Genomic DNA, 27,666 nt, shown 5'->3' on the forward strand with positions numbered 1-27,666 from the left:
AAGCATCCAAGTCTTGAAGGTTTCCTTAGATAGAGTCCTACATGAATAAGGAAACATGTTTTAGTAGGAATAAAACTCTATTAAATCTTGCAAATCAAATCTTGATAATATCGAGTAATATTATATCTAATAACTACCTTATCAATACAATATTTAAGCATGACAAATATATATCTTAACATATACGAGATATACACAAGATATTTACCAAATATTTGATCTTGTCTAGAAAGCAAAATCTTATAATATTAAAGTTATTAAGGGCCGAAATATTCAAGGAATAATATTCCTTTCAATCTCCCCTTTTTTGCTTTCTGGACAAAACATTGCACAAGCAAACATAATCATAAACTCCCCCTGAGTTTAAAAATTCTTCTCCCCCTGAATTTTAAGTCTCCCCCTGAAGTGTTGTCCCTCGTGTTGGCAACACCAAGGATAACACGAACCATGAGTTAAGGATTCTATCAGAGCATAAGAGGATTAGAAGGCTTAGGATATAATAGATCAATAAAGCACATAACTAGAGCAAACAAAAACAGTTATATTAACCAAAAGATAAAACTAAACAACAAAGCAAAAAATAAGGAAAGAAGCAAAATCTAAAACGGATCACTAGCACTATGTGAACCCTCTTGATCAGTAGCTTTCTCATCATCATTATTAGTCCCAGATGGACCAGCTTCACCAGCTTGTGCACTATCTCCCCCTGTTTGGCCAGAAATGCCAAGTTGTCTTCGACAATCAGCCAAGACCATGCTATAGAAGGCAATGTCTTCATGAGCGTGAGCAAGCTTCTCCTCAGCACGAGTCATCAGCAGCTGAATAGTAGCAGTGGTAAAAGCCAGAGGTGTAGGAGTAGGCACTGTTTCTTCCGTGTTGTCTCCCGTGTTGGAAACACCGGGTGCAACATCATCATCTTCAGCAGCAGGAGTAGGAGTGGCAGTCCAGGGTAAATCCAGAACTCGATTTCCCTTTAGGATTTTGGCTGCTAACTTCAAAATCTCAGGTTGATCATAGAGATCTTCTGTGATATTTCGGATGAATGCCTAAGATTCTAAAATGTCATAGATCAAAGATGGGAATGACAGCTTAGTAGACTTGAGACCACCATCAGCAAACTGGAGCACAGTCCAGCTTTCCAAAATTGAAAGGACTCCCAGTCCCAATGGCATAGATAATGAACGCCTGTGGCCTTGTGATTACTGTAGAGTTTGAAGAAGAAGTCCAGTTCCTCACATAAATCTTGTGAAGGACAGAATAAAAAGAAGTTAACTTGGCTGCATAAAAATGGTCAGAAAACTTTTTGACCAAGCCACCAATAAGGACAAAAATAACTTCATTAACATCTGGATGGGGTCCTTCATCAACATCGGGGGTTGAGTATAGAGAGTTGATGACAGCTGGAGTAAACTCAAAAAGCCTACCCCGAAGATACACCAATCCATACTTTGCAGATTCTGGATCTTCAATGCTTGAGGTTAGATTGACATAGAATTCCAGAATCACCCTTTTACAGTAGGGTATCACAGCAAAAACAGTAGAATAAAGTTGCTTAAGCTTCAGAAAATCAACCAGATTGTACCTATCATAGGAGCAAACATCAATGTTCCTCTCATCCAGTAGTCCTCTATGAGTGAAGAGAGGCCAAACAGCAGCAGCATCGCCAGAATAAAACATAAGAGAATGAGCAGCATCAATTTCATAGTCCTCATCAACAGTGTTGTCTGTGGTGTTGACAACACCAACAACAACACTGGCCTCAGCAGCAGAAATATCCTCTTTCTCTAGAGGTTCATCATCAGCATCTATGCTGGAAATCTCTTCAGAATCTTCTTCCTCACCTATATCAGCATTTTTGTTGGAAGAGCTTGCACCAGAATCAGTAGAAGAGGAAGATCTTTCTTCAATATGTGCTTTGCCCGTAGCAAATTCCTCCATCATCTCAGCATCAGGTTCATCATCAGATTGATGACCTATGGAGGCAGAGGGCGTAGCCTTTCCTTGCTTGAGGCTCTCCAAAATTTGAGCCAGATTGGTGTCCTCATCAGAAAAAGTTTCCTCAAGAGAGGATTTGGGAGGGACTTTATTCTGGATTTTGGCAGATGGGGCACTATCAGTAGAATTGCTCTCAGGGGCAGATTCAGCAATTGGTGCAGAGGCAGAAGCAGCAGTGGAGCCAGAGGGTTTCTTACGAGAAACGAACTCGTAATTTTCATCTTTTGAATCATCACCAGAGCTGCGGTTTTCTTCTGCCATGGATATGCAAGGACCCTTATAAAACCTCTTGGACTGAGTAAAATCAGGGTCATATCCTGCTTGCCTTTTTGATCTGTGGACAATCGGTGGAGGAGGATGAACACGGTTCAGGACATCAAAATTGAGTAAATTCTCCACATCGATCTCGTTTCCTCGTTCACCAGGCATGATTGTGGCAAGTGGAACAGGTTCCATAGGAATAGGAACAATCGACAGAGAAGGAGTTGAGGATGGGTTCTTCAGTGTTGCAACACTGGCCGCAACATCGGTTTCTTGTTGGCCCATCTCGCTTCGAATATCTTGAGGATCAAAGCCTGCCATTGAAAATGAATTTTAGAGTGAGAGAGAGGTAGGGTTTGCAGAGAAAACAATCGGGGTTTGATAAAATTTCAAGAAGAAGATAATGACCGATAAGGAAGGAACCAAAAAAATATATATTTCCTTATCACAAACGGTAATATTTTCCCTCTAAAAAACTCATAATTACCATAATCCCCTTATCTCACCAGGTTACCAACGGTAACTTTTCCAAACGGTCAGAATTCGAAAAACGAGATTTAAGAGATAAAATCCCATAAATAAGGCAATAATCCAAGATATATATTTCAGCCCAAATCTTCAAGAATTAACTCCACATCAGCCTAACTCCACTGAAACAAAAATCAATAACAGAAATTCAATTTTCAGTAAATAGGGTAAATCATCAAAATTTGTCTATTTAGAACCTTACCCAAAAACAAAACCCTATTAGCAAAAATGCAAATGCATGACCTATTTTATGCCTAAACAGAGTGTAACAAAAATAAAAATGCAATTACAAGCAAATGATATGTTGACAAGTATAGTGTTGCCTCTCGTGTTGACAACATCATCAACAACACCAAAGTTTTTCAAAAGAATTTGAAACTTACACACTTGATTACCCTTGTTTTTCAGAAAAATTCCAGAACTGGTAGCATGCACACTAAATGAACAGTTTTCATTGGACTCAATTAGGTAGCTTTTTCCATTTTCTTTCAATTTTTGATAGAGTTTGTATTTATGACATTGGTCAACAAACTTTATAAAATGCTGAACACTGAATTTGCGAAACCACCTTTCACATGGGACATGAACATGGAATACACGCACATCCCTCAACTACTTAGTGGTTTATTCAGAGTTCAAACGAAAAAAGGGTCAGTATGCTTAAAAAAATTTGCAGAAAAACTTGGCATCAATTGAATCACTGTAACAGAGATTTAACCACTACACATAACAAAGTGAATGCATAATGCCTAAAGTTTTAACAATGCATGACAAGAAAAACAACAGTGTTGTCGGTAGTGTTGTAACACCGAAGACAACACATGCAAAGGATTATACTGCACACATGCTGAGAGACCTCCGAAGGGTTGATAATCTCTCATGATCTAATGCTTTAGTAAAAATATCTGCCAATTCGTTATTGGTTCCAACAAACTCCATTCGAATCATACTTTTTTCTACCAAATCTCGAATAAAAGTGATGACAAATGTCAATGTGTTTTGTGCATGAGTGTTGAACTAGATTCTTTGATATATCAATAGCACTCGAATTATCACAATAAACAATGGGGGGTTCACTCTTAAAACCATAATCCTCAATCATTTGGTTCATCCAAAGAATTTGTGAACAACAACTTCCGGCTGCCACATATTCAGATTCAGTAGTCGAAAGTGACACACAATTTTGCTTACGACTATACCATGAAACAAAATTATTACCAAGATAAAAACACACACCCGTAGTGCTCTTTCTATCATTACCATCACCAGCCCAATCAGCATCACTAAAACCTACAAGACCACAATCCCAAATCCAATGTACCCGAAACATATTTCAAAATACTCATAACAGCTTTTAAATGGGTTACCTTTGGATCAAATTGATACCTAGCACATAAACACACACTGAACATGATATCAGGATGACTAGCAGTCAAATACAAAAGAATCCCTATCATGCTGCGATACATGTTGTTGTCAACACCAGCCGCAACACTGTCTTTTCTCAATTTTTCACTCGAGCCCATTGGAGTTTTCATGTTCTTCACATTCTCTTTGCAAAACTTTTTCACCAAATTCTTTGCATACTTACTTTGACACAGAAAAATACCATCACTTGATTGCTTAACTTGCAATCCAAGAAAGTAAGTTAATTCTCCTACCATGCTCATTTCAAAAGTAGAAGACATGCATTCAACAAAACTATCAACATGCTTTTGAGATGAGGAACCAAAGATAATGTCATCCACATAAACTTGACAAATAAGAATTTTACCTTTGGCCTTTTGAATAAAAAAGGTTTTGTCAACCTCACCTCGTTTGAAGCCAATTTCGAACAAATACTCAGCCAACCTACCATACCAAGCTCGTGGAGCTTGCTTCAAACCATAGAGTGCCTTCTTCAACTTGTAAACATGATCCAAGTGGTGTGGATCTTCAAAGCCTTTGGGTTGCTTCACATACACTTCCTCATTTAAAATACCATTCAAAAACGCACTCTTCACATCCATTTGGTAAAGTTTTATACCCATATGACATGCAATAGCTAGCAATAGTCGGACTGACTCAATGCGGGCAACAGGAGCGAAGGTCTCATCAAAATCAACCCCCTCAACCTGTGTATACCCTTGAGCAACCAACCTTACTTTGTTTCTAATGATGTTTCCTGATTCATCAGTTTTATGTTTGAAAATCCATTTGGTACAATGACATTACCATGATCAGGAAGTGGGACTAAAAACCACACATCATTTCGGACAAATTGCTCAAGTTCTTCATGCATGGAATTTTCCCAAAATTCATCATTCAAAGCATCATTGACATTCTTAGGTTCAATATTGGAGACAAAACAAGAATGCATTACCTGTGAGTACACGGAACTCATGCATACTAACCCAACCATCTTGCGGTAGTCAACTTTATCCTTAGCTCGGGTTTGTCTTGTTCCATGAACATATCCAATAATTTGTGATGATGGATGATTCTTTTGTATCTTTCTTGGAATGTCCTTTTCAGTAGATACCTCAGTTTCCTCATTATTTTGATAATTTTCTTCATAACCAGTTTCTGGAGGAACCAGTGTTGTGTTTGATGTTGCAACATCCGGGACAACACTGTGTTCTTCGAGAGGAATTTTCAGCAAGCCTTCAATATCATCTTCAGCAGTTTTTCCTTTGAGATATGCACCATCATCTAAAACAACATTAATAGATTCCATAATTGTTCTGGTCCTAAGGTTATACATCCTATATGCACGACTATTTGTAGAATAACCAAGGAACAAACACTTATCACTCTTGGAATCAAATTTTGCTAGATGATTTCTATCATTTAAAACATAGCATACACATCCAAAAATATGAAAATAATTGAGATTTAGCTTCTTTTCGATGATGATTTCATAGGAAGTCTTCGAAGAACCACTTCTCAAATAAACACGATTAGAAATATGACAAGATGTGTTCAATGCTTCTGCCCAAAATATCTTGGAGATATTTTTTGAGCTCATCATCACCCTAGCCATCTTCTGCAACGTCCTCTTCTTCCTTTCGACAATTCCATTCTGTTGAGGAGTTTTTGGAGCGGAGAACTCTTGTGAGATGCCCTTCTTATCACACAAAGAAAAAAAAGATGAGTTCTCAAATTCCTTTCCATGATCAGCTCTGATCCTTGCTACTGTCAAAGTATGCAGGTTAGTAATCTTGGTAAACAACTTCTTAAAAAAATCAAAAGTGTCTGATTTTTCTCTAAGAAATCTCACCCATGTAAAACGAGAAAAATCATCAACAAATACAAAGGAGTACTTTTTACCTCCATAACTTTCGAATTCCATGGGACCCATCAAATCCATATGCAAAAGTTCAAGACACCGTGTTGTCTCGCAGTGTTGTAACACGGGGTGCAAAACACGGGTTTGCTTACCTTTTTGGCATGCACCACAAACATATGGAACACCAGACTTTCGATTTGGAAGACCTCTGACAGCTTCAAACTTACTCAAATTCTTTAAAGTCTTGAAATTCACATGTCCAAGCTTTTGGTGCCATAGACTAAACTCATCAACCTTTGAATGTCTACATGCCAATTCCTCACCAAGTTGGTAGCAATTATCAACTGATCTTGTACCTGTCATAACACAATGATTAGCATTATCAAAAACTTCAAAAGTATTCTTATCAAATTTCACATGCAAGTCATCATCACACAGTTGACTAATTGAAATTATTGCATTAAGTCCTTCAACGTGTAAGACGTTATGAAGCTTTGGAAACCCTTCCACATTGAGTGTTCTTTTGCCAACAATTCTTCCTTTTGCACCACCTCCATAAGTCACTCTACCTCCATTTTGTTCAATGTAATCCATGAGGTGATCTTTCAAACCTGTCATGTGCCGAGATCTTCCACTATCAAAGTACCAATTACCTGCAGTGTTAGCTTTCAAGGAAGTATAAATAACAAAACTTTTAACATCAGATTTTTGTGTCCATACTTTCTTCACAGTGGGTCCTTTTCTGCTAGTGTTGTGCTTGGTGTTGGGCAACACGGGAGGCAACACCTGCTTAGATTCCCACAAAATATAGTCATTTTTAGGCTTACGACAAAAAGGCCTGATGTGACCAGGTTTGAGAGAATAATGACATACAAACAGACGCTTCCATTGTTTTGGCTTTGGGACATAAACATTCTTCTCAACAATGAGTTTCTTACCTTTAGAAGCAGTTGAAGGATGGTTCAAGGAATCACTACCTTCCTTCACAAACACTGGTGTTTTGGAAGATTCACCAATTTCAAAAACACTTTCTTTAAAACCAAGACCAAACTTATCATTCTTACCCATAGTCAAAAGAGAATCAAGTTTGCTTGAACTGGAATTAAATTTAGCAATTGTTGTTTTCGCTCTTTCAAGTTCCGAATTCAGCAACCCTAATTCCAGATCTTTCTTACTCATGAGAACCTCCAGTCTAGCCACAACAGCTTTCAATTCAGTATTCTCTTTAGTGAGAGTTGTGTTCAACTGATTCCTCTTGATCCAATCACAATACAACTCCTCATAGAGTTTCTGTATACCTTCCAGAGTGTAAGCGTCAGCTACCTGTTCTTCATGATCACTGGAATTATCAAGGTTAGAAGCAACAAAGCAAACAGATTTTTGAACTGTGTTGCGTCCAGATGTTGCAACACCGGAGCCAAAACCAAGAGGATTAATCTGAAAATTTTTATTACTTTTCATCAAGGCAGTAAAAGATATAAGATCTGCCTGTTCAGCCTTTTCTTGTTCTCCTTCAGAATCATCATCACTCAGAGAAACATTCATACCTTTTCGAAGGCGATTGGCACACTCATATGCATAGTGTCCATATCCCTTACATTCCCTGCATTGAACATTATCAAAATTTTTTACTTGAGGATTGAATCTTACCTTCATACCTTTGACGAGGTCCTCGAGTATTAGTGAGCTTTTGAGGCTTCTCTGAAGTAGGAAGTTTAGGAAATTTCGAAGGTTGTGCACCTTTCACATCCTTTTTTTCTTTCATTATCTTGAGATAATCAGTGAATTTCTTCAAAATCAAGGCAATAGATTTTTCTTCAAGATCTGATTCCTTCACTTCCTGTTGAACTTCAGAAAAATCATTGTAAACATCATTAGATACTTGAAAGACAATAGACTTACCTTTAGTGTCATCTTCGGCTTCCATCTCCATCTCATATGTGCGAAGAGAACTTATCAACTCATCCAAACCCATTATAGATGTATCTTTGGATTCATCTATAGCACAAAATTTGGTGTGAAATCTTTTAGGGACAGAAAGAAGCACTTTGGACACAAGTCTCTCGTTCGAAATAGGATCACCAAGAACAGATGCTTCGTTTGCAAGGCTTTTCAATCTTCCATTATATTCCATGATGGTCTCTGATTCCTCCATTCTTAATTTCTCAAATTTTGAAGTTAGGAGACGCATCCTTGTCTTCTTGACACTTTCCGAGCCTTCACAATGGGTTTTTGAAGTTTCTCCCAAGCATCCCTTGCACAAGTACAAGTGCCAATTAGATTAAACATATTCATATCAACAGAAGTAAACATAGCATTAAGAGCTTTTGCATTTTAAATAGCCGCATTATTTTCATCGGCTGTCCATTGTGCTATTGGCTTTGGTCCGGGTACATCATCATCTCTCATAGGTGGTGTCCAACCATCAAGAACACGTTGCCAAGCCCTGGAATCAATGGATTGAATGTACATACTCATCTTCAATTTCCAAGGGCCGTAATTTGTCCCATCCAAAATAGGTGGACGAATTGCACTTGTGTATGGAGTATCCATAACTAACCTGTAACACAAACCAGGAACTCACTTGGTAAAGTCAAGTGGTGGCTCTGATGCCACGTGAAAGAAACGGTGTACGTGGTTGGTCATGTAAAATAGGCAGTGTTGTACTTCGTGTTGTAACACCTCAGACAACACAGTGCAGCGGAAATTTAAAACGTAAATAAAACATAAGTAATTAATTTTGCACGAGTATAAAAACTCGTGTGGGTGCCTTAGGGCTAAATATCACTAGTAAACATAAGATCAGTATTACAAAGATAATCCTAGTGATTTTACAAAAAGTCAGTAAATCCTAAATTTCTCAACAAGTTGAGAAATCAAACTTGCATCCTAAATAAATCAGAGTAAAAACAATTAGATGCAACTCCCGTAGCCTAAATTGAAGAAACATAACAAATCTTCGAACAACACAGTTCCCACAGTGTTGTCTCTGATGTCTTCAACACGAACGGCAACACGGGGACATGCAACAACGAAGGTTGCAAACCTTGCTTCAGAATTCTTCAAATTCTTCAACAAAATTCTTTAGAGATTGAGCAGCGGATTGTACGTCTGAAGCTCATTAATCTTGTGCGTGAAAACCTTCTTTTATAGATAAGCATCCAAGTCCTGAAGGTTTCCTTAGATAGAGTCCTACATGAATAAGGAAACATGTTTTAGTAGGAATAAAACTCTATCAAATCTTGCAAATCAAATCTTGATAATATCGAGTAATATTATATCTAATAACTACCTTATCAAGACAAGATTTAAGCATGGCAAATATATGTCTTAACATATACGAGATATACACAAGATATTTACCAAATATTTGATCTTGTCTAGAAAGCAAAATCTTATAATATTAAATTTATTAAGGGCCGAAATATTCAAGGAATAATATTCCTTTCAAACACGATTCCAACCCTACTTTTACCATTAGTTTCCGGGCTGCCCCAATCATAACCAAAATTCTGCACAAGCTCCATTTATAAACTCTTCCAAAAACTTAGCCACAATACTCCCAAGTTCCAAGCCACTAGACTAGGATCAAGACCCACATTTAGGCTCATCTTAAACCCCTTAGAAACTCCCATAAACCAGCTCAAACTCAGCTCAACTAGGCAACCAAAACCGAGCCACAAAAATCAAGAAAATTCGAAGTTTCTCCAAACCAATCCCAAGCACAAACTTCGAGCCTTTCTAATGCCACCATGTGAATTAAATATCACCCATGGTAGCTCAAAATCACCATCCAAATCAACTCAACAAACACCAAGTGTTCAAACCAAAACATGTATATAATCTGGAAATATGAATCGAACCATAAATCAACAAAATCTGAAAATTTGATCACATATCATGAAGGCAAAAATCTGGAAATGGTTCGAACACAATGCTATATATAAACTCTGAAAATTTCGAACACCCAAAGACATGCTCTTTTCTGAAAAATTCGAATGCACTAAGGCATCCAAGCATCCAACACACAATCATGATAACGTAGTTCATGAAACGAGAATGCACAAAAATATTTGAACTAAAAACAAGAAACTCGAACATGGCATATACATATACACTTTTAGAAAATCTCATAAAATGCAATACATAAGATGAACTAATCTACAAGGTGAAGAAGCAACCATATCCTTGCCTTAGCTAAGAACTCAAAAGGAATGACAGCTCAAATGAGCTAAGGACGATTCCATTTCCTTCGAACAGGGCACAAACTATCTGAAAAATGAAATGCAATTACACAATGGAACACACTACATAATACGTTGAAATGGTGAGAAAATAACTCATTTTCTTGCCTTGCTAAGAAGAAGGAAAATCGAAAGAGGCAAGAACTTGATGCGGCCGATCGAAGGCTGGAAATAGTGTTGTTCGAACAAGCTGAAATCGAGCTCAAGGATAGGGGAAATCTCAACCATCTTGCTTTGGAGTGATTCACCGGAGAAGAAAATGAAGATGGAGGCGCTAAGAGAAGAAGAAAGGTGAGCCTTCACCTTCAAGGGAAGAACAGGGCAACCATGCACTTTCTTGTGTGTGTGTGTGTGTGTGTGCGCATGAGTTTCGGGTGAAAATGAGAGTGTAAAGTGTTGGAGGCTAGGGTTAGTGATAAGTGCAATTTTTGCACTTATATTTTATATGAATTAGCTTGGCTTTTGTTGTGTTTTGAGCGATATTATGCATTTCTTTTGTTGTTAGTGTCGTTTGCAGGAATTCAAGTGATATTTATTTTAGTTGATCAAAAGAGTCAAAAAGATGCAAAAAGAGTGAAGAAAAGAGAAGAGGAAAAATGAATTTAAGTTGAACAGGTTAGCGCCCCAGCGCCTGAATTACAGCGCTCCAGCGCTATACGAAGTCTTCCGAAAGGTGAAAAGTCGAGGAAATAGCGTTCCAGCGCTATCATACCAGCGCTGTTGAAGAATAAAGTCAGGCGCTCCAGCGCTACGTAGTGTCCAGAATTTTGGAAAGTCTTGATCGAGTTTTTAAAAGGATTTTATGGCTTATTTTGGAGGATACGAGGGTTTAGGGAGTTTTTCAGAGCGTAAGGATGGCTAGAGAGAGTTTTGAAGTGCACAAGAGCTCGAGAATTTGGTACGAAGAAGGAATACGGCGGCATTCGGCGACGAAGAAGCTTCATTCTAATTCGTTCTAGTTTCTCTTTGAACTCTATTTTCTAAGTTTTATGGATTGTTGGAAAAACATGTCTTATTTGATTTTGAATTGCGTTATGAACTAATTTCTTAGTCTAGAGGTAGACGAATCTTGACTGAAAACCATGATTGACATATTTTGATTTATTTATTTAAATTTCTTCGCACAGTTTATTTGTGTTTTCCTGATCTTAATGCTTTCAATTTAGTGGTCATAGATTGAATGATATTTTATTTCGAATCTATCACTCGAGAGAGGAGATTTTGAATACGACATAGGAAAATACATCTTTGGTGTTTATACTGTTCGAGAGGCATATAACTCCATAGAAGTTATTTGAAGAATTCTTGTGTTCTTTACCGGATTTAATAATTGAACTTTGATGGAGATATTGAGTTTGTTATTGAATACGAATTTCTGCTTGACACTCGAGAGAGGTAGTAGAAAATAATAGGGATTATTGGCTAATAAACTAGAAGAATTGATAATTAAACAATCATTAGAAATAAATTGTGGTGAACAGTCAAGTGAAGTCGAACCTCTAGCATTCATCGTTGATTGAATTTTCATCTCGTGAATTTGTGGTTATTTAATTTTATTTCTTGCAAATTTTAGTTTGATATAACTCAAATCATTCTCGTAGCTCTACATAGGATTAAGATTTTATTAGTTGCAAATATTTGATATAATATCATTTATTCATTCTCCATGGGATCGACTTGGACTTAATTCCTATATTATAACTTGACATCGTCCGCTTGCGAGCGAAAAACACGCAACAAGTTTTTGGCACCGTTGCCGGGGAGTGAATTTTATTTGATTTATATTAAATTGTGCTAATTAGTCTTAATTTTTATTTAGAGCATTTTATTTTATTTTTTTGGTTCTAATTTTCAATCTTTCCTGTCTATGCAGTTTATGCGAAAAAGCCAGAGTTACGACTCACTGCTCTTTGATCCAGAAATCGAGAAAACTGCTAAAGCGTTGCGAAAAGCTAAAAGAGAAGAGTTGCAACAAATGGCTGAAGAAAGAGAAAGAGAAAGAGTTGTCAATAATGCCCCGGTGTCGATCAAAGATCACTTTCGACCGGTGATCAATACTCATTATTCTGGGATAGCTAGGCAGAATATCACAGCAAATAATTTTGAGTTGAAGCTAGCTCTGATTAATATGGTGCAGCAAAATCAGTTTAGGGGTGCAGCTACTGAAGATCCAAATTTGCACCTGCGTACTTTTCTGGAGATTGCTGACACAGTAAAGATTCATGGTGTTACTGAGGACACCATCAAACTACGATTGTTCCCGTTCTCTCTTAGGGACAATGCTCGTAGTTGGTTGCAATCGCTACCTCTTGGGAGTATCACTACATGAGATGATATGGCTTCCAAGTTTCTGGCTAAGTATTTCCCACCTGCTAAGTCGGCTCAGTTGAAAATATAGATCACTACATTCAAACAACAAGATTTTGAGCAATTGTATGAAGCCTGGGAGCGGTACAAGGAGTTGCTTAGGAAGTGTCCAAACCATAATTTTCCAGATTGGAAACAGATCGAATTATTCTACAATGGTTTTAATGGGCCAACTTGTATTTCTGTGGATGCTGCAGCTGGAGGTTCAATATTTTCTAAATTTCCTGAACAGGCTTATGAGATGCTTGAGCAAATGACTGTTAATAGTTATCAGTGACCGAGTGAAAGATCTGCAATAAGAAAGCCTGTCGGAATTCATGAGGTTGATGCATTCACTGCTTTGACTGCTCAGATGGCTACTATTTCTACACAGTTGGTTGTACTGACCAAAGGGAATCAAAGTTCTACTGAGACACCATCACTGGCGACTGCCGTAAATTCTGCTGATGGATTTGAGAGTGTGGAGCAAGCGCAATATGTGAACAACAGGAATTACAACAATTATCGAGGTAATCCTGTACCCAATCAGTATCATCCTAGTTTGCGTAATCATGAGAATTTTTCCTATGCAAACAATAAGAATGTGTTGAATCCTCCACCGGGGTTCAATACTCAGAATGGTGAGGGTAAGGCATCATTGGAAGATTTGGTGCATAATTTTATTTCAAAGTCTTCCACAAGATTTAAGAGGAATGAGAATAAGCTGGATAGTATGGAGACGCACTTGACCAATGTGAGCGCTTCTATAAAAAATCTTGAAACACAAATTGGTCAACTGGTGAATGCATTGAATAATCAGCAGAGAGGTGTGTTTCCCAGCAACACTGAGGTTAATCCTAGAGAGCAATGCAAGGTTGTCACTCTTAGAAGTGGTAAAGAACTTGCGACTGATAACCCAAAGGTAGTGGATGATGAGGAAGTTGAAGAGATTGTGGTAGAGTTTGAAAAATCTGATAACCAAAATTCCAGCAAGTCTGCAGTTGTTCCTGAGAAACCACCTGTTCCAAAAGCTGTTCTGCCATATCCTCAGCGGTTCAAGAAGAAAGCGTAGGATGAAAAATTTTCTAAGTTTCTTGACATCAAGAAAATTCATATAAATATTCCATTCGCTGATGCTTTGGAGCAGATGCTGCATTATGCTAAATTCATTAATGATGTGATGGCGAGGAAGATAAAGCTTGAAGAGTTTGAAACAGTGAAGTTTACAGAGGACTGCAGCGCCATCCTGCAAAAGAAACTGCCACAGAAATTGAAGGATCCAGGAAGTTTTACTATTCCTTGTATTATTGGTGGTGCGACTGTTAATAGGGCATTATGTGATTTAGGTGCAAGTATTAATTTAATGCCTTTATCTATTTTCAGGTTTTTGGAGCTTGGCGAGGTGAAACCAACCACGATTACTCTGCAGTTGGCTGATCGTTCTTTGACATATCCTCGAGGAGTTGTGGAAGATGTCTTGGTAAAAGTAGATAAGTTTATTTTTCCTGCTGACTTTGTAGTGCTTGATATGAAAGAAGATCAAGATGTCCCTCTAATTTTGGAGAGACCATTCTTGGCGACTGGCAGAGTGTTAATTGATGTGCAGGAAAGTGAACTAACTCTACGAGTTAGTGGTGAAGCTGTCACTTTCAATATCTATAAAACCATGAAATACCAAGATGAGGTACATTCTTGTAATTGCATTGATTTATCTAATTCTTATGAGAATAATTTTTGTGCAGGATTGGAATTGGAGGACGCTTTGGCGAGGTGCTTAATTAATTCCATAACCCAATTTGAGGGGGATGATTGGGAACTTAGAGAGCAATTTCTTGCTCTTGAAAGTTTTCCAAAGGAAATAGATGGCCAAGAAAAAATTAAAGCATTGTCTGAGGAATTCGAAAAAGAGGTACCAGTTTCTTCTACTCCTGAATTGAAAGAACTGCCTGGTCATTTATGTTATGCATTTTTGGGAGAAAATTCGACTAACCCGGTAATTATTTCATCTTCTCTTACTCATGATGAAAAGGATAAATTATTAAGAGTTTTGAGAAAATTTAAATCTGCTTTGGGTTGGTCTATTTCTAATATCAAGGGAATTAGTCCCAATATTTGCATGCATAAGATTTTAATGGAGGAGTCGTACAGTCCTTATGTTGATCATCAAAGGAGATTAAATCCTGCAATGAAAGAAGTAGTAAAAGCTAAGGTGTTGAAATTATTGAATGCTGGTATTATTTATGCTATATCTGACAGTTCTTGGGTGTCTCCAGTAAAGGTTGTGCCGAAAAAAAGAGTTATGACTGTGGTAAAAAATGAGAAAAACGAGTTGATTTCGACTCGTACTGTTACTGGTTGGAGAGTTTGCATTGATTATAGAAGGTTGAATAAGGCTACTAGGAAAGATCATTTTCCTCTTCCTTTTATTGATCAGATGCTTGACAGGTTGGCAGGTTATAAACATTACTGTTTTTTAGATGGCTATTCTGGCTACAATCAAATTGCTATAGCGCCAGAGGATCAAGATAAAACAACTTTCACATGTCCCTATGGTACTTATGCTTTTAGGAGAATGCCATTTGGTTTGTGTAATGCACCGGCTACTTTTCAGCGGTGCATGATGGCAATTTTTTCTGACATGGTGGAAGAAGTTATGGAAATTTTTATGGATGATTTTTCTGTGTTTGGGTCTTTTTTTGATCATTGTTTGCACAATCTGACCCTTGTTTTGCAGCATTGCCAAGAGAAAAATCTAGTGCTTAACTGGGAAAAATGTCACTTCATGGTGCAAGAAGGCATCGTACTTGGGCATAAAGTGTCATCTAATGGGCTTGAGGTGGATCGAGCAAAAGTGATTGCGATTGAAAAGCTTCCACCGCCAAATAATGTGAAAGTCATTAGAAGCTTCTTGGGACACGCCGGGTTCTATCATCGCTTTATTAGAGATTTTTCTAAAATTACTAAACCTTTGTATAATTTATTAGAAAAAGATACATCTTTTATTTTTTATGATGCGTGTTTGCAGGCATTCACAAAGATCAAGGAGGCATTAATTTCTGCGCCTATTATGATTGTGCCTGACTGGAAGGAGCCGTTTGAAGTGATGTGTGATGCCAGCGATTATGCTATGGGAGCAGTTTTGGGGCAAATAAGAGATAAGATGTTTCGGGAAATTTACTATGCCAGCCGCACTCTTGATGGAGCCCAACAAAATTACACTACTACTGAAAAAGAGATGTTGGCTGTGGTGTTTTCTTTCGACAAATTCAGGTCCTATCTCATTGGCTCTAAAGTAATTGTTTATACTGGCCATGCATCAATTCGCTATCTATTTGCCAAGAAGGATGCCAAGCCAAGATTGATTCGGTGGATACTCTTACTACAAGAGTTTGATTTTGAAATTAGAGACAAGAACGGGAGTGAAAATTTAGTGGCGGATCATCTGTCTCGCTTGGAGTTGGAAGAAAAAGCTGAACATGAACTCATCAAGGAGCAATTTCCTGATGAGCATCTTTTTGAGGTAAATGTTAAACTGCCTTGGTTTGCTGACTTTGCTAATTTTCTTTCTTGTGGTGTTTTGCCTCCAGATCTTAATCATCACCAAAGGAAGAAATTTTTCCATGATGTCAAGTTTTATCTGTGGGATGATCCGTTTGTGTACAAGAAGTGTTCAGACCAAGTGATAAGGAGATGTGTGGACGAAACTGAAGCAAAAGAAATTTTGGAACAATGTCATTCTGCACCGTATGGTGGTCACTTTGGAGCCACACGGACAACCGCCAAGGTACTTCAGTCTGGTTTTTATTGCCCAAATTTATTCAAAGACAGTTATACCTTGGTAAAATCATGTGATAGATGTCAAAGGATGGGAAATATATCAGGCGTTATGAATTACCTCTCACCAATATTTTAGAAGTTGAATTATTTGATGTGTGGAGAATTGATTTTATGGGACCATTTCCTATATATTTTGGGCAATCTTATATTTTATTGGCTGTTGATTATGTCTCGAAATGGGTGGAAGCAATCACCACCTCCACTAATGATGCTCGTGTAGTGGTGAAGTTTGTACAGAAAAATATTTTCACGAGGTTTGGAACTCCAAGGACCATTATCAGTGATGAAGGTACGCATTTTTGCAATAAAATATTTAATTCATTACTGACAAAATATGGTGTTAGGCATAAAGTGGCATGTGCATACCATCCTCAAACAAATGGGCAAGCTGAAATATCCAACCGGGAAATTAAGAAAATTCTGGAAAAGACTGTCAACACGAACCGGAAGGATTGGGCAATCAAGTTGGATGATGCACTATGGGCATACCGGACCGCGTTCAAAACTCCTATTGGCATGTCGCCATACAGGTTGGTCTTTGGTAAAGCATGTCATCTGCTAGTAGAGTTGGAGCATCGAGCGTATTGGGCAGTGAAAAAGCTGAATTTTGATCTGAAAGCTGCCGGTGAAGAGCGATTGTTGCAGTTACACGAGATCGAGGAGTTTCGTAATCATTCATACGAAAATGCCAAGATCTACAAAGAACAGATCAAAAAGTGGTATGACAAACTATTGTTAAAAAGAGAATTTAAGACTGGACAACATGTATTATTGTTTAATTCTCGTCTCAGATTGTTTCCAGGTAAGTTGAAATCGAGATGGTCTGGTCCGTTCACCGTGGTAAAAGTGCATCCCTATGGAGCCATTGAACTGAGCAGTCACGATGGTCAAATCTTTCAAGCCAATGGGCAGAGGTTAAAACATTACTTTGGCAATGAAGTGCGGAACATGGAGAAAGTTTCTTTGATCGACCCTGCATAAAAACTCCAGAAAAGTCGGGCTGACGACGTTAAACCAAGCGCTCCTTGGGAGGCAAACCAAATTTTAATTTCGTTTTACTTTATTTTATTTTCTTAGTTAATTTTATTGAATTTCAGTCTTTTTATTTATTTTACTACTTTTAGTCCTAATTAAGAGTTTTATTGCAGGTACTTTTCTTCACAAAAATCACATTTTGGAGTATGAAATTCGAGGATTAGTCGCTTCAGCGCTACATTCCAGGCGCTCCAGCACTGTTCTTCCGTTTAAAATTTTGAGTTAAGTCGAGGATTTAGCGCTCCAGCTCTCTCAGCAAAGCGCTCCAGCACTTTCTATGTTGAAAAATTCGAAGGTTTAGCGCTCCAGCTCCCCATCTCTAGCGCTCCAGCGCTATCTCTGAAAAAAGTCGAGCGTTCCAGCGCCAATTTGCAAGCGCTCCAGCGCTATTGCGGAAAATCTAAAAAATATAAGGGGATCTCAGATTTCATTCGTTCCCATACCCTTTTTAATTACCTCCGCCTCCAAGCATCTCCCCTCAGCACCGAAGAATTCTCCTGAAAATCTCAGCCACACCGTCAATCGCACCTTTTCATATGTTTCTAGCATCGTGAGTTCCACGATTAGTCATCCGGGTTCCAATATTTCTGCAGCTCGGGTTCAACGAGAAAGGGGATTCTTTTCCATCTTCGGATGTAGCAGATCTGGTTCGAATTAAACGCAAAAAAAGGGACTCTTTGTTGTTCATCATCTCCCCGAATCGCATTGCTAGTTCGCTTTCAAGATTACTCGGCGATTTTTTGGGTTCGAGGTAACTTGAGGAACTGTTAAATTTTATGTCCGAAAATTTCGTCTTAGAGGATTCGTTGGATAGTGATAAGTGTCAGTGGGAATTATGCGCATTGATGTTGTTCAATCATTGATTTTCTAAAGTTCTTGTGGCCAACCGTGACATTCACCGTATATTTTGGAGTTTAACAGTGATAAATTTGATTGCTTTAATTGTGATTATTCGGGTTGTTGGCGGTTCCTATGTGCAGTAACATTGTTTTTATGTTGAAGATTTATGCTTTGTGCATTTTTATTGGGTTGGCAGAATTGTTATTGTTGGTTGTGAGGCGTGGTGAATCTTATAGATTGGTTGGAGATTGAGCGGAATAGTGAGCGGTGGTGAACTTTTGTGTTGAATTATTTTTGGTTGAATTGTGATTAGAGTATTGTAATGGCACCGTGAAAGAAACAAAAGCAGGGGGCATCTTCGTCAGGTACTTTCGATGCCCATCGTTTTTGGGATGAAGAGGCCGCCAAGAATTATCCTCTCATGGTGAGCAAGAGCATGGTTGGAGAAAGAGGTTTTGATCCTAATTCTCCTCTACCATTGTGGGATGTACGACATGCAGCTCATGAGCGAAGATGTACGGGTTTTGTCCAACCTCCCGGTGATGCCGTGGTTTTCTTAGTCCGAGAATTTTATGCAATCTGAAGTGCAAGCATGAACAATACCATGTATTAGTGCGAGGTAAGCGGGTGGCTTTTGATGGGCATACCATTAACAACCTCTATGGTATGCCATCTATAGATAAGGATGAATATTCGGCATTCAAGGCAAGTGATGTGGACTATGATGAGATTATTGCCACTCTTTGTGATGAAGGGGCACAGTGGAAGATGAAGAATGAATCAGTGGTGCATTTTCCTTCCGGGAAAATGAAGCAAGACGCGAGGTCTTGGTTTTTTCTGATAGCTGCTCGTGTGCTTCCCACCGGCCACACTTCTGATGTGACAAAGAAATGGGTTGTCCTGACTTACAGTATTGTCACGGGAAAGACGATGAACTTGGGGAACATCATTCAGGATTCCATTATTGCAGCAGTTAAGGGCATCACGACTGGTGGATTGCCGTACCCTGCTCTGATCACAGCGCTTTGTGCATATGCTGGAGTTACATGGGGTGCAGATGAAGAGCTTTTTAAGGTCCAAGGACCGATTACTGGGACTACACGGGAGAATGTACCGCCACCTCCGAGAGCAGCAGCACCTCAGGATCACCCTGCTAGTAGCAGCCAGCCACCACCACTACCACTTCAGGGAGCTGATATGCTTTATGATGAGCGTTTGACACGTTTGGAGCAAAGGCTAGACAGTCATTGCCATCGGACTGATCAATTTATGGATTATATGGTGGATTTCACGACGAGCCTTGCCCAGCGTTTTCCAGGATCCAGCGAGTATCAGCCGTTTCCCCAGCCTCCTACTTGGCCCCCTCGGGATGACGACATGGACGATGACCACTGATGGTCATTGTCGTAGGTATGTGTATGTTCCTTGTTTTAATTGATAAAGCACATTGAGGACAATGCACATATCTGAGTTTGGGGGGATGTTGTTTGTTTTTGATGACTTGTTTTAGATGAGTTTTGTTGAGCTGATTGTTGAATTGATTGTTGTTGAAATTGAAGCGAAGTTGGTTTGAGAGTTTGATGGGTTTTGAATGCTGCAGTAGTCACTAGTTCCTGCATCTGTTTTTATTTTTATTTGTTCGTATTGTGTTTCTGCATGTTTTGTTTTTTGTTTGTTTTATTGTTCGTTTGTTCGTTTTTGTGTTTGTTTGTGTTTTTGAAAAAAAAATAAAAATGTAAAAATTAGAAAAACAAAAGAAAAATGGCCTATGATGATGAAGTTGGAAAAAGAAAAAGAGCATATAATCTAGTGTTGGCGACATTGTATCTTGAGTTCTCACCTTTTATGCACTATAGCCTTGACTGTCGATACTCCTGATAAGTAGAAAAATTTATGTGAATTTTGTAAGTGGATTGGATAATTTGATTATTAACTCTGGCGATTTATGCTCAAAACCGAGGTAGACTGATACAAGCATAGAAATGATTTAGGCAAAAATTTATTTGATGACTCCATCCGGGTTAGGAATAAGGTACTGAAATCCTAGTTGCCTTATGCTTGACTAAGTATGCGGATTAAATGGGGTTGCAAAAGTTAAAATCTAAATTTTCTTACAACTCCATCTGGGCTTGGAAAGTGTTTGAAATCCTATTCACTGTTCCATGCTAAGTTTGCGGAAAAAAATAATGTGGTTGATGCTCCATCCGGGCTATAGACGAGGGGATTGAAATCCAAATCCTATCTTTAGTAATAGCTAAGTCTGCGGGTAATTTAAGGGGCTAAAATAAAATAAAACTTGGTGTAAAATCCGGTAATTTTGAAAAAAAAAAAAAGTTCTTTTGATTTATGCAAGTAGAAGTTGAACTTGGTTGAGAGTATTCTGAAACTAGAGGGCGGGGTTAATGACTCTTTGAGGCTTACTGGTTGCATGATTTGATCGAAAGTTAGGTGGGTAGATGGGATTGGCTAATCACACACACACGAGGACTCTTGAGAAAATTAGCTACACATGGATTAATTGTTGAACATCTGAGGCCAGTTGGGTTATTCTAGTTTTACTGCTTTCTTGTGTGTTTTTAATTCCTTGCATGTCTAAGTGTTTTGTTTGTTTTGTTTTGCTCGGGACTAGCAAAAGTTCAAGTTTGGGAGGATTTGATAAGTGCAATTTTTGCACTTATATTTTATATGAATTAGCTTGGATTTTGTTGTGTTTTGAGTGATATTATGCATTTCTTTTGTTGTTAGTGTCGTTTGCAGAAATTCAAGTGATATTTATTTCAGTTGATCAAAAGAGTCAAAAAATGCAAAAAGAGTGAAGAAAAGGGAAGAGGAAAAATGAATTTAAGTTGAACATGTTAGCGCCCCAATGCCTGAATTCCAGCGCTCCAGCGCTATACGGAGTATTCCGAAAGGTGAAAAGTCGAGGAAATAGCGCTCCAGCGCTATCATACCAGCGCTCCAGCGCTGTTGAAGAATAAAGTCGGGCGCTCCAGCGCTACGTAGTGTCCAGAATTTTGGAAAGTCTTGATCGAGTTTTTAAAAGGATTTTATGGCTTATTTTGGAGGATACGAGGGTTTAGGGAGTTTTTCAAAGCATAAGGACGGCTAGAGAGAGTTTTGAAGTGCACAAGAGCTCGAGAATTTGGTACGAAGATGGAAGAAGACGGCATCCGGCGACGGAGAAGCTTCATTCTAATTCGTTCTAGTTTTTCTTTGAACTCTATTTTCTAAGTTTTATGGATTGTTGGAAAAACATTTCTTATTTGATTTTGAATTGTGTTATGAACTAATTTCTTAGTCTAGAGGTAGACGAATCTTGACTGAAAACCATGATTTACATATTTTGATTTATTTATTTAAATTTCTTCGCACAGTTTATTTGTGTTTTCCTGATCTTATTGCTTTCAATTTACTAGCCATAGATTGAATGATATTTTATTTAGAATCTATCACTCGAGAGAGGAGATTTTGAATATGACATAGGAAAATACATCTTTGGTGTTTATACTGTTCGAGAGGCATATAACTCCATAGAAGTTATTAGAAGAATTCTTATGCTCTTTACCGGATTTAATAATTGAACTTTGATGGAGATATTGAGTTTGTTATTGAATACGAATTTCTGCTTGACACTCGAGAGAGGTAGTAGAAAATAATAGGGATTCTTGGCTAATAAACTAGAAGAATTGATAATTAAACAATCATTAGAAATAAATTGTGGTGAACAGTCAAGTGAAGTCGAACCTCTAGCATTCATCGCTGATTGAATTTTCATATCGTGAATTCGTGGTTATTTAATTTTATTTCTTGCAAATTTTAGTTTGATATAACTCTAATCATTCTCGTAGCTCTACATAGGATTAAGATTTTATTAGTTGCAAATATTTGATATAATATCATTTATTCATTCTCCGTGGGATCGACTTGGACTTAATTCCTATATTATAACTTGACATCGTGCACTTGCGAGCGAAAAACACGCAACAGTTAGATTTAAGTTTAAGGATAAGGTTAAGTGTGTATGTATAGGTATATCTATATGAAGTGTATGCATTTTAGGAGAATGTGCTACACACTTTTAAGAAATGTTAGACCAAACTTAGCAACTTAGGAATTGAAAATCAACACTTTAAATATTTTGATGTCGAAGCGATAAATAAAATTTTTAACAATAAACAGAGTGATTAAAATATTTAAACAAGATAGGATAATGTTTAAAAGCAATTTAAATAATACACAAACGGAAATAAAAATCTTTAAAATAATTTGGACAAATAAAGAAAAAAAAAGATTTGAATAAACAAGTCTAAAACCTTTAAAATGATTTGGACAATTAAAAAAAGATCTAAATAAGTAAGCTAGACATTTAAAATAATTTAAAATAACTAACCGCTAAACTTAGACTATTTAAAATAAATAAGTTGGACACTCGAAAATATTTAAACAAATAATCTAAACAGTTAAAATCATTTAAAAGAATAAACTAAACAATAAAAATCATTTTGAATAAATAATAAATAGTTTATTAGCACATAATTCAAATAATGAATTTAAATCAATAAATCTTATAAATAATAATCCTAATATTTATTAAATTAATGCATGCGATTTAGTAGATTGGGTTTTAGGTACTACAATTCCTTCCCCCTTAAATGAAATTTCGTCCTCGAAATTCTAGATTTACTAGCTAGGTTCGAATACCTTAGAACAGATCAACACTAAATTCTCCAACTTCGCACCCACATAAGTTTGCGCTAATTAGCTTACATTGCGCACTTTGATGCTTACGGATAACTATATCTTCAAGGATCTGACTAACTCTTATTGCAATATAGAATTTACAATTCTTACATCTTCCCAAGTGGTCTTATCCTCAATGAAATTTTATCACTCCTCAAATTTACTTCCAATCTAAATTTACAAACTCAGAAACGTTATCTTAATGCAACTGATAAGTTTCTCCATCCTAAAAATTCTTAGATCTTTAAGTTATTGCACAACATACATTTTGCTAACCTTATACCCTACGTCGGAATTCCAGGCATTAGAGTTCATATAACCCATAAATAATTTATGTCGACCTCGACCATAACTTAAAAACTTCCTAACAACGAAGCTATGCTAAATGTCTATTTATCAATTAAACTTAACTCATACAATATAGAACTCGAGCTTTTAAGAAATTCACAAGTTCTCAAAATACTTAGCAACTAAACACTAAACTTTTCTAAATAGGATAGCAAAGTGACTATATGATTCTACCTCGTTAGACCTCAAGATAAGATATGAATCTGACCCATACTTCCACAACAAATCTCTACGGCATGCCCAAACAATAAAATGAATTACCAATCTCCTCAACAATCGCGTAAGGATCGACAAACGAGTTAATTCTCTTATATTCCCAAATCGTTAATATTACGGAACATTGATATCTTCAAGAACAACTTAATATCCATTATAAAATTCTAAAGGTCTACGCCACTTATTAGCAATGCTACGCTTAATGCTCTTGGACTATGCTCAATCCCCTTATTAGTTAGTATAACTCGCAACATTTCTAAGGATAATTAAAATTTCCCAAGAAACGACTCTAGTTCAGTTACCCTTCATGTGGAAATAATGACTCTCATTAACTTAAGACTGATCGACATATTTCTATAAATAAATCTAATTCAATCCCTGATAAGAAAATATAACCTTAAAAATCCACTGTTGTTCAGTTCCAAGGTATTAACCTATAATATATAGAATCCAAATAGGTGACTAAACAGATCTCAAATATCCATTCGCCAATTTATACGTTCATCTCTGGCATCTTTGATTCTACCAAAAATTAAATTCTTAATTAAAATTTCCCAACAGATTTATCCACCTTTCTATCCCAGATACAACGACTAAGAAATCCATACTTACACTTCAAGTCAAAATATACCACGAGCTATTATCCACTTATTGGATTAGGTGGTCTCTAAGTACCCAAACAATTCTTACATATCGCCTGAAGACATATCTCAAATCCCTAGTTCAACTCGACAGCAAGTTTGAAAATCCAAAACTTCCCAAATCATTATATGTACAACCTGAATTTATATTTTTAAAACTTAATATATAATTAGGCACCTCGAAGAGTTTGTAACCCGATCGCAATTGCTTTCTAACTGTTCCTCCAGTACCTTAACATTTCACCGGTAAGTAAGTCTACATCTTATCCAGAAATATTCCTAAATATTATCTTCATCATTCTATGCCCATAGTTGATGCATTAGTCTTACCGGTTGACATTCACAAATCTTAGAACGCTAGTATAAAGTACCCAAAAGTCTCTAGGGGCAACTCTATTTTTTGTCTCGTAACTGTTCACCCATTCAGCTTACCAAAAATCATCTGTTTACTCTTAACGATCCTATTTAAAATTAAAACAACTCATTCAAAAAATTTACTATCTAGCAGTCTTCTCTCTAGAACTAGATATAATTAGGAGTCGTCGTTCCTCGGATCACCACAATAACTTAGGATCTTATCTAGTACTAATACTAAATTCCAGAAGTCTAAATGCTTACTATGCGGCTACAAGCCCATTCTTTATACAAGAATTTGAAATAATAATTAAAATTACGATCGACCCAAATACTCATCATGATGGATCATAAAAGAAAGCAGACATACAAGTAATGCTGCTTAATATGAAATGAAATAATGCAAACATTACAAACAAATGAGCTGAAAATAAAAATCTGGATAAGTGAAAACAACTAACTCCTAATTAAATTATAGGGATGAATGAATAACAATGGAGGCTCCATGATTAATGAATATGAGCCAACAAGATACAAATATCGTGATCATTCATCCATGGGTAATGAAATCATGCTCAAACGTTCAAAGCACAATTAAGAGCAATCGGTGTGACTTCAATCGAGATAAGTCCACACAAGTAAATAATTAGGGGAAACAACGGTCCTAAGACATATTCAGATGTCAACCACAACATGAGTAGATCACCAAAAAGGAAGGCAAAGTGGATCTTACTCACATCAACACGTGGCTCTAGAACCGAAGAAAAATTTCAAAAAGTGCGAAATATAAACAATTTTTTATTAAAAAGTTTAACCAAGGTCAAAATGGAAGAATACAACGTTGACTGATGTCATACGAATCCATAAATGAACAAAGGATGTGCAAAGAAATTTCGGATACACAAGAATATTTGTTGCAATAGATACAAGCACAAATGAAGAATAAGGAAATAGTTATCGAAATAATAGTTCACATAATTGAAAGGCTCATAGTAACCGACCCACTATTTTCCAAAATCATATTTGCCCAAATAACAAAAGAAAACTCAAACTATCCATAATAATATAAAACAAAGTATGTATCTCACATCTTCGCACGAGATCGATTCATAAACTTAACTGACAAAACATGCATCTATTAATTCCTAAGCAAACTATTCACTTAGTTTTATCCGACTAAATTCCATCCATAAGAGAATAAATTACCACAAAGAGACATCGACTAATATCTCCTAATGCATAAGTTTAATATTTTCCATCAAGCTCCTACAATCTCATAAAATTATTAACACTACCTAATAACTTCAAACAACATCCACGTACTATCTAAAACTGGAAGGAATATTAGTACACCAATTCCGTTTAACATGGAACCGCATGCTACAAAAATAAACAGTCAAATAATACACTTTAAATTATAAAAGAAGTTTTAAACAAAAATGAACACTAAACTACACACTTAATTAAATTAAACATCTAGTTTTGAAAATATTTTAAAAATAAGGTGACATCAAAACATTTAAAGTAATAAATCAATTACGACTACCATATAAAATTAATTAAAACTTACAAACTTTGAAGCGAGACTTCTCGACTTGCAACCGACAGTAGGCAAAACACAAACCAGAACCATGGGGTTTTCAAAATTTTCTATAAAAATTTCGGCATGACCCATTTGATTAAGTAAAAACCCGCCTGTCTCAGACAGCAAACAAAATAAAATGGAAGAAATAAACAACCGACGACACAAGTAAACTAAACCGAGAAAAGAACAAGAACCCAAGAGAGAGATTCGACATAACAAATATCTAAAAGTTTTAAAAATCTAATGTTTACATGCCCAAATCAATTCTAACAAAACATTACATAAACATTTGACAAATAAGCAAAATAAATGCTTCATAACATAACAATTTGAGTAACTATGCGGAAGACGAGCATAGGTCGGAGGGATGTGTCGTGCCCGCATCGTAGTCCACTCGATAGTCTTACCCCTCGATCTCTATGAAATACTACTCACTTGAAAACAAATAAGTGTAGTGAGTCTAAAATACTCAACAAGAATATTGGGGGGGGGGGGGGGGGAAACGAGTACTATATAAATACAAGCACACACAGATTAAAAATAGCTTGATAATAAAATACTTTGTGCCCTTAATTTGAATAAAATGTACTTCTAAAATGAGAGAACATGAATATAACTTATTCATGGCTAAGTCATTTATAATCAATGTAACTTCATAAACTGTACTGACACGTAGTCATAAAAACTGTGAACTGTAACTGTATCTGAATCTGTAACTGTAACTGTGAACTTAGATCCTTGAATTGTGACTCTGTGATTTCGATCATGATCATGGCTGCAGTGCACTATGCTGCAAGGAGGTCAGGATAACACCTAACCCAATCTTGCCCTGTATTTGGTAAGGGAGGCCAAGATTTCTCTTAACCCCACACATACACGTCTATATTTGCTAAGGTAGGCCAAGACGTCTCTCAACCCCACACATACACATCCTTTGGTAAGGTAGGTCAGAACGTCTCCCAACCCCACACATATACGTCATTTCTATAGTCACAATCATCTCACTTAGTTCATAAAAATATTTTCTTTCATACTTTCTTTCTTGTCTTGATATAAGAACTTAGCATGCATATGTAGATGTAATGTACTTGAAAATATTTACTCAATGATCATGCAAGAGACTCAAATGTGGATGAGCGGGATGGTGATTTAGGAAACAAACCAAAGGATGGGGAAACTAAACCATAATGTCGCGCTTAAGATAAATTGGAGCGGTTCGCCCGTAAAATATGTAACTTTCTCGATTCTTAGTAAAAAAGGATTCCGCTTGAAACCACACCACTTGACACTTAGAACTAAGCCAGAAAATCATTCTCGGATTTTATTTCCTAAGCAGTCGTCTTATAAAAATCAACTTCTGGGCAGCAAGCCCTTTGGCTTCAAAATTCAGCACCTAATCAATCAAAAATCTAAAACTCAGCCAAAACT

The 27,666-nt window shown here is 36.9% G+C and overlaps 1 non-coding gene across 1 annotated transcript; it reads right to left on the reverse strand.

Annotated features, from left to right (window-relative positions):
• Window positions 1-12,680: 12,680 nt before the first annotated feature.
• On the reverse strand, window positions 12,681-12,786 carry LOC140869978 (small nucleolar RNA R71). The gene has a single exon (XR_012146965.1). It is a non-coding gene; the product is annotated as a small nucleolar RNA R71 (small nucleolar RNA).
• Between the last annotated feature and the right edge of the window lie 14,880 nt (window positions 12,787-27,666).

This window comes from Henckelia pumila, chromosome 4 (assembly GCF_033568475.1).
Source record: "Henckelia pumila isolate YLH828 chromosome 4, ASM3356847v2, whole genome shotgun sequence".
Classification (NCBI taxonomy): Eukaryota; Viridiplantae; Streptophyta; class Magnoliopsida; order Lamiales; family Gesneriaceae; genus Henckelia; species Henckelia pumila.